Source organism: Ruditapes philippinarum, unplaced genomic scaffold (assembly GCF_026571515.1).
Source record: "Ruditapes philippinarum isolate M1 unplaced genomic scaffold, ASM2657151v2 ctg2579_1_1_1_1, whole genome shotgun sequence".
Taxonomy (NCBI): domain Eukaryota; kingdom Metazoa; phylum Mollusca; class Bivalvia; order Venerida; family Veneridae; genus Ruditapes; species Ruditapes philippinarum.
In genome coordinates, this window is record NW_026864250.1 from 6,492 (window position 1) to 21,676 (window position 15,185).

Sequence of the window (15,185 nt, forward strand, 5' to 3'; positions counted from 1 at the left end):
AATGTAAACAAATAGTAATTTTATGCTGGGAATAGTTGACAAGTTTATTTCTAATATATCAAGTAAAAGTCCACCTAATATCACTGAATTCATACAATACATTATTAATATATTTATTAATAGGGTTGTAGAAACCGAAAGTACGAAATGACACCAAGTCGGATTTAATTAAAATTGTACATCAGTGGGCATTTTTTTTATTTTTTATTAAAAATGTTGTCAGACATATATTTAATCATAATTGTACCGAAACAGAATTTATTTTCCTTTTGATGTCAATATATACATTCGTTTTACATTACACGTTTACACCAAAATCAAGTGGTAGAACTACTTTCAATCCGTATTGTTTCCGCGTTTATTATAGATAATAGCCGAGCACGCTCCGATTGAACGGTAGGTTGTCCATTTTATAAAGGTGAATGATTTCTCAAGCTTAGAATAAACCAGATAAGCGAAACTACTTGCTAAATATTCAAGTTATACCTAAGTCACAAATGACAAACGGCCGCCGGGCGGCGTCTATTTCTAAAAAAAAATCGTAATATCTGACGATGTCCGTCAGGCCATCGTGACAAACAGCAGCTGAAAATTTTGTCATCGGGCGGGCGCTGTCGATTTTAAGTACTAGTTAAAACCTAACGACGCCCGATAATTTCTGTGGTCAATAAGTTTAAAAAGTCATCTGGCGGGGATTGCCCGGTTGCCCTGCCCGGACATCGCCCGGCGCCCGAATAGACACCAGTTGGCGAACGAGTATCGCCCGGTACCCGGACGATTCATGCGCAGGCACCGGGCGGTCATCGTTTTGACGTAAGGCGATCGCGTGGCTTGAGTTTTATGTTATTGCTGCTTAAGATTTTTGTAGTTGCCTAAAAATGTATCTGTGGATTCTTTAGGATTTAACATTAACTTTATGGCCGAGCAAGGACGTCTACGCGGATTGGTATTTAGGTAAAGGAAAACTACAATTGTTGCATTTTTTTGTTTATTCTTCATATTGTCTCTATCAACTGCCTTCTTTGCTGGCCTTTTGACCACTGACTGATTTTGATTTTTTAAATAATATCATAAAATGCCAAGCCTTACCGCCCGGCGCCCACCGTCCGATCCATTTATAAATAGCACAGACGCCGTCCGGATATCGAGCGGCGACCCCCGGCCTATGAATGCTGTCTGTAACATCAATACGACAAAAACTCGCCCAGTTACAGTTCAATTCATGACCACGCAAGAATCGCCCAGCGTTCGCGAAATCGTCAAAACCGCCGATGTTGTAAAAATCGTTAGATCGGTCGGCGGCCGTTTTATTTGTGACCTATGCATTATATAGACCATTATCTCGTTCCAAATTTTGACCCGCTACAGAAGGTCAATGTTAATCTGGTCTATTGAAAGGTCTTGTCCCAAGAGCTAAAATGATTTAAGTGATATTTTAAAGTAATATTGTTTAGTTAATGCCACTTGTTGACTACAATACGCAAAATGTATGCAGTTGAATAACAAAAGCAGAAGATAGTTGATCATATTTTGTTAAATCTGCAATTTCTAATCATAATTATATTCAAGTCTGCGAGGCTTTGCAAAACTGCATTTTGTGGTCCAACCGCAAAACGCGATAATCTTAAATGTGCACTTTGGGGTCAAACGAACTTTAGGGCCAAAGTCAAGAAACTGACACCAAAGTGCATAAATATGCGGCATATCAGCGCACTTTGGATTCCAGGATTCTGCAGGTGTCAACTGAGTTCTGTTTAAATACTTACTTATTTTTGATCTGCAACCTTAAAATATTTAAAGTAAAGTTCAAGAAGACCGCCAATAGTAAGCAATCTTACTAAGTGCTTACTAATTTTGATGTCGCAGTAAACAAAATAATATTACATTAAAGAAACTACTGCTATTAGCAAATTTACTTAAATATACTTAAAATGTTCGCAATGACTTATACATTGTATTTAATTTGTGGCCATTAAGCTTCGGTCTCACTTACTCCCGGCAGAGCCCAGGACCATCCCGGTAAGTTACCGGGATGATCCGGGACGATCCGGGATGAAAATTATTGTTGCGGTCACACTTACCCCGGCAGCACTACGGTAGTTCCCTACTAACCACCCCGGATGCGCTCCGGATCATCCAGGCAGAGCCCAGGTGAAGCTACGGTTCATGCCGGTGCTTCCCGGTCGTTCCCGGATGACCCGGAAAGAGCCCCGTTTGACCCAGGCAGAGCCCCGGTCGATCCAGGCAGAGTCCCGCAGAGCCCAGGACGATCCAGGCAGAGCCCCGGTAGAACCCCGGTGGATTGAAAACGCCCGAAAATGATAACATTGATACATAATTTTTATTTAATATAATATCTATTGTTCCAGAATAGTAATTCATGATGATTTTCTGAAAAATCCTTATGCCATACTGGATAGAAGGGAAATGGGAAGGCTTTTAATACAAGCAAGTGCAATCATCGCAAATTGTCGTTATTCTTTTGAAATGATCCGGGCTTTGCCGGGGCTCTACCGGGGTCAACCGTAGCTCTACCTTTATCCTCCGGGGCTCTGCCGGCATTTACCGGGGCTCTGCCGGCATTTACCGGGGCTCTACCGTAGCTCTACCGTAGCTCTACCGGCTATATCATACCCCGGATCATCCCCGGTTTGTGCCGGCAGAGCTACGGTGCTTTCCCGGTATAACCCCGGTCGTTCCCGGCAGAGCTAAGGATGAAGCCGGCAAAGCTATACCTTCCCGGATCATCCCGGACCACCCCGGTGATATTAAATATTTTATTCCATCCGGGGTCGAGTCCCGGATGTTCCCGGATCATCCCGGATCATCCAGGACGTTGCCGGCAGAGTAACGGATGTACCCCGGTTGTTCCCGGTAGTACCCCGGTCGTTCCCGGATCACCCCGGACGTCTACCGGGGCTCTGCCGGGGCTCTGCCGGGATGTAAGTGAGACTGTAGCTTTACGGACGCCGTCATTATACTACAAGTGAACTGATACGAGTAAAATTAAACATATACTTTATTTTACTGCACGCGACAGTTTATAAGTTCCAACTTAAGATAAAGAGAATAGTGTCAACTATGTCATATGACCACAATAATTGGTTAAAAAACAGCGCGATTCCAAATGCTTGAATAACAATAATTATTCAAGTTTACAATCACAGTAACAGAAAGAGCAACGAAACACGAGGCTATCTGATTTGTACAACCCCGAGTATAAATCAGATTGCAGGGTGTTTTAATGTTCTTTCCTTTTTGTATCATAGGCAAAAATGAAAACATGTTCCATATTGTCACAATATGAAACCCTAGGAAAAATAACCAATGAACGAGCATCTGAATATGATATTTCTATCCCTATCCCTTTCTCTGTAGTCACAATTAGTAAACCCCAGAAAAATGAGCCAATCAATGGGCATGCTTTGTAGTGTGGGTAACTAATACGTTGACTTCAGCTGACACTGTGTATACATATGCATACGATTTAACTCGTGGCAAAGGTCCCCTAACGATGATTCAAGGAAGATAATACACTACTCAAATTAAGCCAAAATCAGACTGTCCCTTCACACCCTTCCACACTAGCACATACAGTCCCATTCACTCCCTTTCCACACTGGCACATGCTGTCCCTCCACTCCATTTCCCCACTAGCACAGACTGTCCCTTCAATCCCTTTCCCGATTAGCACAGGCTGTTCCACATTAGCACAGGCTGTCCCTTCACTCCTTTTCCATACAAGCATAGACAGTCCCTTCACTCCCTTTCCACACTAGCACAGGCTGTCCCTCCACTCCATTTCCACACTAGCACAGGCTGTCCCTCCACTTCCTTTCCACACTAGCACAGGCTGTCCCTCCACTCCATTTCCACACTAGCACAGGCTGCCGCTCCACTCCCTTTCACCGCTAGCACAGGCTACCCCTTCAGTCCCTTTCCACACTATTGCAGGCTGTCCCTTCACTCCCTTTTCACACTAGCACACACTGTCCCTTCACTCCCTTTCTACACTAGCACAGGCTGCCCCTTCACTCCCTTTCCACACTAGCATAGACTGCCCCTTCACTCCCTTTCCACACTAGTACAGGCTGCCCCTTCACTCCCTTTCCACGTTAGCACAGGCTGCCCCTTCACTCCCTTTCCACACTAGCACAGGCTGCCCCTTCACTCCCTTTCCACACTAGTACAGACTGCCCCTTCACCCCCTTTTCACGCTAGCACAGACTTGCCCCTTCACTCCCTTTCCACATTAGCACAGACTGTCCCTTCACTTCCATTCCACATTAGCACAGGCTGCCCCTTCACTCCCTTTCAACATTAGCACAGACAGCCCCCTCAGTCCCTTTCCACACTAGCACAGGCTGCCCCTTCACTCCCTTTCCACACCAGCACAGGTTGTCCCTTCACTCCCTTTCCACACTAGCACAGGCTGCCCCTTCACTCCCTTTCCACGCTAGCACAGGCTGCCCCTTCACTCCCTTTCCACGATAGCACAGACTGCCCCTTCACTCCCTTTCAACACTAGCACAGGCGGCCCCTTCACTCCCTTTCCACATTAGCACAGGCTGCCCCTTCACTCCCTTTCCACACTAACACAGGCTGCCCCTTCACTCCCTTTCAACACTAGCACAGGCTGTCCCTTCATCCCCTTTCCACATAAGCACAGGCTGCCACTTCACTCCCTTTCCACACCAGCACAGGTTGTCCCTTCACTCCCTTTCCACACTAGCACAGGCTGCCCCTTCACTCCCTTTCCACGATAGCACAGACTGCCCCTTCACTCCCTTTCAACACTAGCACAGGCGGCCCCTTCACTCCCTTTCCACATTAGCACAGGCTGCCCCTTCACTCCCTTTCCACACTAACACAGGCTGCCCCTTCACTCCCTTTCCACACTAACACAGGCTGCCCCTTCACTCCCTTTCAACACTAGCACAGGCTGTCCCTTCATCCCCTTTCCACATTAGCACAGGCCACCCCTTCACTCCATTTCCACACTAGCACATACTGCAGCGGAAATTCATCATTTAATCATAAAAATGGCAAAACTTTGAATTGAAGAACAACCACATACACAGCTATTTTTATACTACGGTTATAATAAGTGAATGTGTGAATAATGCACATTTGCGACATTTTATGAAAAGTTGTGTATAGTATTGTCCTTACCAGAATTTATATACCCAAAAATGATTTTCCGACAGTTCAATAATTGCCGAATACTTATTTATTCAGCTGTGTTTTGTGAAACGTTTCTTTAATATGTATACGAGTTTAAATGAAAAAAAAAGTAAAAAAAAGTTTCATGTAGAACTCAAATTAAGGAAATGCGTTGAGGACTTTCAATTGTTTAGTGACAAGCCGGAACAAACCACTAAATGTTGACTTTTAGTAATAAGTTACTTTGCTGCGCTGTACTATGTTTAAGTGTTTTCTTAATAAACGGATGTTTATAGCAAAAGCATGGTTAAAAATATAAATAATCAGACATGTTTGGGAATTAACAAGTTGATGAAGTTATTATATTGTGAGAAACGGATGAAATTGTGCACGATGGACAAGGGACATTTAACATAAACTACATGAGACCAGTTTTTAAAAGGCTGCAATATTGATCTGATATAACTTATTAGATAGTTCTTATAATAATGTATATTTTGAATAATATATAATCCATCATTCAAAAGATGAAATTAAAAGGAGGATGGATAGTTTTAATGTGCGTTTTGCTTTCATTTTTCTTTATGATGCATTTACTGAAAACTATCAATTTAACGAAACATCTTGCTCTTATTAATGTTGTAATTGGAAACAAGTCAGGAATTACAAACAACGGAAAAAGAAATTATAGGCAAATCTCAGGGGAAATTGAAAGAAACGGGACATTATTTTCCAGTCATTTTACGGATAAACTTTATGAAAATAAATCTATCCAGGAAGACAAGTTGACAGGTTCCTCACATATAAGCGAACAAGGAGGAGCTTTTTTACCAAACAAACTTAACGATTTCAAAGTGAAAAATACAGCTGATAATGCTATTAGAATTTTAAAAAGTAATAAATTAAAAATCGGAATTTTAGTTCCATCATCAACACGAAAACTTAAAACTCCTATTTTAGAAATGCTTACTTTAACAAAAATCTGCATTCCATCGATTTATATCACGATTGAAAATATGTATGATTATCATATATATATTGGAATAGATAAAGGTGACTACTTGGAATCTGTTCTAGGAAAACTGGAAAAGTTTGAAAGGGTTAAAGCAGTTGTTAGTTCTGGTCGTACTTTTACAAAATCTGTCAACGCAATGGCCAGGAAAGCCTATCAAGACGGCATGGATTATCTTGTTCGTGTAAATGACGACAGCTCATTTGAGACGAAGAACTGGACGTCGCAGGGAATTAATGTATTAAGACAGTATTCTCCATCAAACGTTGGTGTAGTTGGTCCAACATGTCATCAAGGCAATACAGCCATTCTTACACATGATATGGTACATAGGACACATTTAGATATCTTTGATTTTTACTACCCTCCATACTTTGACAATTGGTGGTCAGATGATTGGATAACCAAAGTATATTCTCCGGATCGATCTAAAAAACTGGCTTCATGGGTTGTTAAACACCACACCAGTTCCCATGGTACAAGATATAATGTTGACTTTAAAAAAGAAGCAAGACTAGAAAAAATGTTGTCATATGACAAAGAGAGGCTTGGTGAATTTATATCAAGCTTGTGATATCTCACATCGTCGAAAAAAATGGTGCCTTTGGTTATGTTATTTATCCGAATTCCATGTCAGTACAATACTTGTCATTAATATTCTACCATATCTTTGATATATATCAAATGAATGTTTTAATTATGAATTTGGAAATGCATTAATATCTGTACTGATCTTGGTTGTAGATAAATGAAAACGAAACATATCAAATGTCCCGAAGCTGATATAAAATGAGCCGCGTCACGATAAAACCAACATAATGGGTTTGCGACCAGCATGGATCCAGACCAGCCTGCGCATCCGCGCAGTCTGACCAGGATCCATGCTGTTCGCTTACCAATTCTATTACAAGAAGAGAAACTGATAGCGAACAGCATGGATCCTGATCAGACTGCAGGTCGCAAACCTGTTATGTTGGTTTTGTCGTGACACGGCTCAAATTCAATTTTAATTCAATATGTATAGAAGTCTTATTATATTTCTGCAACATGTAAATAAACTATTTATTATCAAAAACTTAAAAATTGTTCTACGTTGTGCATTATGTGGATATGTCAATATTCTCTCTGTTGTGTTGTAAATAAAGCTATCTACACATTGTTTGATATCTTGCTTAGTTTTCTTTCATTGAATAAGAAGTAAATAACGAAAATGTTATGAAAACTTTTTATGATTCAAAATATCCAGAATTCATCAGTATTGTATACAGTATTTAGTGTAAATAGAAACAAAAGTGAATTTCCTTACTAGATGTAATACAAAGACGATATTGTCAACAAATATATTTCATTTGCCTTGAAATCATCATATAATCATTGCCTCAATGAATAAAACTTTCCTCATTATAATTTTATTCTAGCATAATATACCTTAATAAACAGAACCCTGTCTAAAATATGCATGAACATATGTGTTTGTGAAATTATGTACATATCAGGGTATACACCAACACGTATTTGTCGTCTGGTGATACTTTACACATCCTCATTCAAAGTGGAAGAAGGAAGTGATTCTAAAGTGTCTTAATCACGTCGGTTGCAGATGTTTATCTTATTTAAGTACTCATTTTAAAGGTTCTTGCTCGAGGTTTATTTTAAAACCAACCAATATATATATATATATATATATATATATATATATATATATATATATATATATATATATATATATATATATATATATATTTAACTTAAAAATAAATAACTTACCCTTTGATACTAGCTTATAATTTATTAAGACAATCTTTCAGACAATATCTATATCAAATTATAAACAAGCGAGGTTTAACGCGTACATAAACTGGCTGCGAAGGAATGGTCAACACTGCAAACCTTAAGAACACAGGCAAAAGTATAGGACCTGGAAAGAAAGATGATTGATTAATGTCAAATTAATACTTGAAGTTACAAGTCCGTGTACGATACGTTGCGTTCTTTGCTATTGGCCAATCAGAAGACTCGTTAAAGGCTTCAACAGACGGTAGGATTTTGAAGCACAACACCAATTAAAACTAAGATGTACAGACAAATCTGAATGTGTGAAGGCTACTATTTCTTGATTTCGGAAACCTTATGTCGAGATGTAAGGGATAGGACTTGTTCTATTTTGAAAATCTTGTCGTACAGATTTTTACAGACCTCCCACAATGACAAGTAACAGATAAGCAAATTATATCCTGATAATGGGTGTAATGAATGACATTCCAGAACAATTAGGGCTAAAAGGTAAACATAGTAGTAAGATGGGGGTAAAAATGATGTTGAAAAACTCTTCAGGAGACCCAAAGTTGTGTTATGTTCGTATCCCAAATTATTCCGAAAATGATTATGTCACGGTATTGAATTGTTCTCTAATTAGGGGAGGGGAGGTAGTAGGCGGCCAGATATCTTAGTCAGTAGAGCCGCAGTACGGTATTCCGAGGGTCCCAGGTTTGACTCTCGGTCAGGCTTCACATTAAAAAAAATATATATATATTTTTTTAAATGGAGGTGTTTCAATCATTACTCATGGCGAAAAAAAGTATTTAGTGGGTAAAGTATGTAAAGGATCAATGTAAAGGGATTCTTTTTAGGGGAAACCTCAGATGATTCTTACAGTGTAGAATTACCGTCTGAATGCAAGTGTTGCATTGCTTTGAAAATTGTACATCTTATCTCTAATTAGTGCTGTACAACTAAATCCTACCGTATGTTGAGGCCTTTACAAAATACCGAACAGCTGAATTACAATGGCTCAGAATGCAATCGAAATACCATGGAGAGGGTTGAAACTCAATTGTCCCGTGTATCAGATGCTACTGACGGTTGTGAGCGTTCCCACTTAATGTATTTTGTAATATTATAAGAATCTTACAATGGCTGCCGGTACAGACCGGAATATCTAGCTCGAGGGTAACTGTTTACGGCGGTTACGAGGCTCTGCCGAGTTTCCGCTAAACAATTACCCGAGAGCTAGACAGTCCTGTCTGTACCGACAGCCAGTGTTTGATTCTTTTTCTTGCATTTGAAATATCAATTATTTTTGGAACAGAAACTACGAAAACTATGGTGGCTGATTTTTGCTATTCGAAAAGTCGAAAATTAACAAGTTAAAATGGCGGGGCGCGTAGCGAAAACACGAATGGCACAAATCAGCCACCATAGAAAACTGTTATTTTCATTATGCACTTTTTTTTATAGTAGCGTATGAACTTACAAACTTCATTCATAACGGTAAAATAAAGTCATCCTTAGAACGTAATTCATTCTTAAAAGGCGCGCGACAATGATGCCATTTAAAGCACGCGACTTGTGTCTTACAATATGGAACAGAATTAGTGCATTTATTCCATCTTGCTTTATGATATCGGAACTTACATTATGCTTGCTTCTATACTTTTTAATGACAATGAAAAGCTGCGTTTTGCTGAATTCAATCACGCCTTATGCTTACTGAATCGACTTTCATGTAATTGCAACCTTGTGTGTTCCCTACTAAACCATCAAACTCACATATCTTAGTATGCTATACGTTTAATTTCTTCTTTTTATAAGGACAGCGCATTATGTTTGGTGTTTAAGATAACATTCTTTGCTTGTTCTTGATATAATGTTCTATATGTAACATGGAAAGTTTCTATCAGTACCTTTAATTTGCTATAAATCTGCCACTTATATTGTCGACATTATGTCACAATAAATTATTAATTTTGATCAATAATTGGCAAATTATGTGTCTTAGCATTCATATGCTTCAATATATTCACTGATTACAAATATAATGCAATACATGATCACTGCGCATCGACAACGAAGATGACAACGATAGCGATATTATAGTCGCATGTGACAGTAGGCACTAAGCAGTTGGCAGTAAGCACAATGCGAGTTGCAATAATTTGTATTCATATTATGACAGCAGGTGTCGCTTTGTCGGTACATCCCGTTATTTTCCGGATGATCCCGTATTTTGGCACGTGGAGTTAACAAAGTTACGCCCCCTTTATATAGGGGCGTATACAGAACAGTGTTATAGTTAGGGACTGACATGTAAGGGGGCAGGGGACCTAAAAATGAAAAATTTTGTATTTCAGTGTGACCAGAAACACAATTCCAAATATTTCAAAATCTGTTTCACATGCAGATAACCAGTTGCACAGCATTATTAAATGATATATGACATACATTGAAGAAGATAATAGTTTGCATGCATTGCTCCTTCAAAAAATGACTGACAGCAATTTATATTTACCCCCACCCAGCCAAAATCACATCTAAAATATACCAATATAGGCAATCTTCATGAAGGTGCAGCATACTCCAGAATCCGCCCGATTCCTTTAAAAATATCAGTAACACGCAGTGCAAGCTATGGCATTTTCAGAAATGACAAATAAAGTGTCTGTCATACGTTTAGATTTTTCACAAAATTTATCTGAAATTTCTTACTTGTTTGGCGCCAACTGTCAAAGCTTGATTTTTAACTTTTTCACCTCCATTCGGAGAGTCAGAAATACATACAAAGCTACCAAAATGCTTAGTTTCGGGTAAAAACCCAAAAATATATCTCATTTCCTACACACAAACAAGAAAGAATTACAATGACAGAGAAAATTTTTAGAAGTTATCAGTACCTTCAAAACACCATGTCTGAGTTATTAAAAAATTTGATCGGGGCCATCATTCGAATATGTCCCCTGCCCCCTAAAGGGAAAATTTACTGAAAAATAAGGGAACACGATGCGACAGACGAAAAGTGCGTTTTTTTTAAGATTCCGCCAGCATGTGGAAAAAAATGTTATAGATGTCTCTTTTAACTCATCCTACAAGTGGCAACTCGCCTTAATACAATTGTTTACAATTTTTTTGAGCGTGTGTGCAATAGTAAAATTGAATTTTAAGATATACTATGCTCAAACTTACGGTGGCACAAAGGTGACATGTATGTGTTTTTATTTATCTCGTGCGCACGAGATAATAGTTAAGTCGTGCGAACGAGATAAATAACCAATCAAATTACACTATTTATATGAATTTTCCTAACAAGGATGCCCCTACTACATCTGCCCGTAAAAGTGCCATTTATACAAATTATTGATTGGTCAATGATTTTGCGTCATTGTGACCCTGATTTCTGACCAAATTGCCGAAAAATTATTAGGTGTCATCTACTGATCTTTTTAGGTTATATAAGCTACGGCTTATTCTTTCTAAATCATTCATCAGACAAGGATTTTACATGAAGTGTCATGTTAATCTGACCCGTGACCTCAAACATCCTTGTAAGATATCTACTGTCCATGGGCAATGTTCCTACTCAATAAAATAAACCAGGACTAAGTCCCTCTCAAGTTATGGTATAAACAATGTTAACAAAGGCTGTTGTACGTACAAAATAACCAATTCTATCATAGAATTGTCCCAACAAAGGGCTATAACTTAGTCAAAATTAATGTCTGATTTATGGGCCTTATGGTTCTAAAGACAATTATCAAGTTCAAAGTGAACACTTCAGTATTTTCAAAGATTTATGTTGCACATAAATCTTTAAACAGAAATTTTCTAAGTTTAAAAAGTCATGATGTAATCTGATTGGTTAATTATCTTGTCTGCACGACTTAGTTATCTCGTTCCCACGACTTAAACGATTTAGTAACTCGTGGCCATGACATAGTATCTCGTGGCTACGATATAGTATCTCGTACCCACGACTTAACTATCTCGTGGCCACGACTTAGTAACTTGTGGCCACGACTTAGTAACTGGATTTGTGTGTGTGTGTGTGTGTGTTTTTTTTTTTTTTTTTTTTTGTAAAATAAAAAAAAATAATTTGGCTTCACATAAATATTGTGCTTTAAATCCTTTACACTGTTAGTGGGCAGTATGAATATACATACAAAAAAATATATGGAAGTTTCTTTTAAAGACAGGCACAACCCGTAATAAGGAAAGCATATCCATATACAATGTGTGTATGTGTTTTTATTTAAAACATATTTAGTAAGAATTTTATAGATTTCAATTAAATTCTGTGATAAAAATAAACTACTGAAAGATGTGCATAGTATATTTTCAAGCACAAAATTTTAATGTATGTGAATGTTGTGATGTGTGCGGGATTTTTGATCTATAATCAGACACACATAATTATGCCCAACATTTGTAATTGACTATGCACATGTTACAAAAAAAAAAACAACTTCCTTCTTTCCTTATTAAATATGTATATTTTAATGTGTTACATACCTATTCGCCACTATTAGTGACTCTGAGACAGTTATTTAGTTAAAAGGCCAATAAATTTTGCTTTTTAATTGTCCAAGTTGTTCGCAGTATCTAGGCAGGTGCTTAACAACTGGATGACAGCATAATATGTTTTGGTAAGGGAGTACTGCATGAAACTGACTCGTATATATTCCAATGAGCTGGGGGTAGGCGCAGCCCTTAAGCCATGGCCAGAATCCGCTACTGTACGTATAACTGCCCCATTGAAAAACTGTTTACGGGCATATTTTTTCTATTAGACTGTATACATATATAAAATTATATTGCATAATCCTTAACTACTTGTATTTATATTCTTTCCACTGCAATTTATGTATTAAGCGCTTGGTACGTATTTATATATACATGTACGCAGTATCTATACCGAAAATTCCGATGATAGGCGAATCGTTGAAAAAATCCGTTGATATCGATAACAGAGTTCTCGCCCCTTAACAGTTCACAAATCGCTAGACATTGTTTTAATTGTTTATCATAATGTAAGATGATAAAACATAATCCACAAAGCCTCAGACACCGAGCTATATTAAGCATATACACTGAATAATGGAGATAAGCGAAAGCTAATAGTAATCACACCATGCGGGCTATAAATCAAATAATTTACATTTTAACAAAATCCATCAGGGAACAAAAAAAAATAGTCAATTTTAAATGACTTCTACATAAAAATAATACAAAAAAAAACAAAAAAAACTAAAACGTAAATGGTTTGTATAGAGCATGAAGAAAGGTAGCTTATACATAAAGGTATATGACGTTAACATTTTAGTATTCCAAATGGCTTGTTTCAGTTTAATAGTTATCACTTAATGAAAGAATGGGTCACTACGAAAGTTTGAATGAAATAATGCAAAATGGAATAGAGCATAATGCAAAGTTTAAATATCATAAAGCAAGATGGAATCAAGCATAATGCAAGAACTATTGTCATGTAGCAAGATGGAATTAAGCATTATGCAAGTTTCAATGTCATCAAGCAAGAAAGAATCAAGCATAATGCAAGTTCCAATGTCATCAAACAAGATGGAATTAAGCATTATGCAAGTTCCAATGTCATTAAACAAGATAGAATAAATGCATTAATTCTGTTCCATACTTACATGTGGGGTGTAAGACAGGGTTTTCTAGCACCGGTGTTAACGGGAGATAATCCTGTCTGATAAGCAAGAATATTTAGTAAATTTAAAATTCAGGTGATTTTGACCGTACTCAGCTGACAGACGTGTATTAGTCTATTATGCTTACGTACAGAATTGTTGTGCCGCTATTTTGTCTACAAGGGATTTTTAGCACAAAAACGCTCGTTTCCTTATAGATATTTCATGAACGGGAAGGGCTAGAAACTTTTGGAGGCTTAATACAAACGTGAAATAGTGATAAATGATTGTTTTATTTTCTGGACAATTTTTTTTCACAACGGCCCGGAAAATGATTTCCTTGCTCGTAAGCTCGAATCTGGACTTTCGGCCTTCTCTTAACTTATTTATAGTATATTTTTAAGGTTGCTCATTTTTCACATTTTCTGTTTGTTATTGACACATTTAAGATGAATACAGGGTTTTTTTTATCAATCCGGTCATATTTGTCTTCCCAAAAAAAGCCGACGTTGTGAAATCGAAATTAAACGCGTTCGACATGAAAATTCCATTACGACTGTATTAGATTAAATGTTAGTTTTATACTGTGACGGGACGGTTACGCTGAAGTAAACGACGTTGGGAAAGATAACCAATAATTGTGCGAGAATTCTGACATCACTTGTCTTATTTATAAAGACTGAGCTGACAAGCTCGCTATTGATTATCCAAATGCCTTGCTATGCTATGGATGTCAACTACAGCCTGTTAGGTTGATAGGATGCCAACGACAGGCTGCTATACTGCAATGATGCCTATTACATGCAACTTGGTTGGTAAGATGACAACTACAGGCTGCCTGGCTGCTAAGATGCCAACTACAGCCTGATAGGCTACTATGCTGTTAGGATGACAACTATATGCTGCTAGGTTGATAGGATGCCAACTACAGTTTGCTAGGATGCTAGGATGCCAAGTACAGGCTACTAGGCTGTTAGGATGTTAACTTCATGCTGCTAGGCTGATAGGATGCCAACTACAGGCTGCTATGCTACTAGGATGCCAAATACAGGCTACTGGGCTGTTAGGATGTCAACTACGGGCTGATATGCTGCTATGATGCAAACTTCAAGCTGTTAGGTTGGTTGGATGACAACTACAGGTAGCTATGCTGCTAGGATGCCAAGTACAGCTGTTAAGATGTTAGGATGTCAACTACAGGCTGTAAGGATGTCAACTACAGGCTGCTATGCTGCTAGGATGCCAAGTACAGCTGTTTTTAAGATGTTAGAATGTCAACTACAGGCTGCTAGGATGACAACTACAGATTGCAGGCTACTCGTATGTCATCTACAGACTGTTAGGTTGGTATGATGACAACTACTTGCTGTCTGGCTGCTATGATGTCAACTGCAGACTGATGTGCTGCTAGGATGCCACGTACAGGCTGATATGATGCTAGGATGTCAGAAATAGGCTGGTAGGTTAATAGGATGCCAACTACAGGCTGTTATACTGCTTGGGTATCAACTACAAGATGTTAGGCTGCTCGGATACCAACTACATGCTTGGTTGGTAGAATGACAACTTTAGGCTGCATTGTTTCTAGG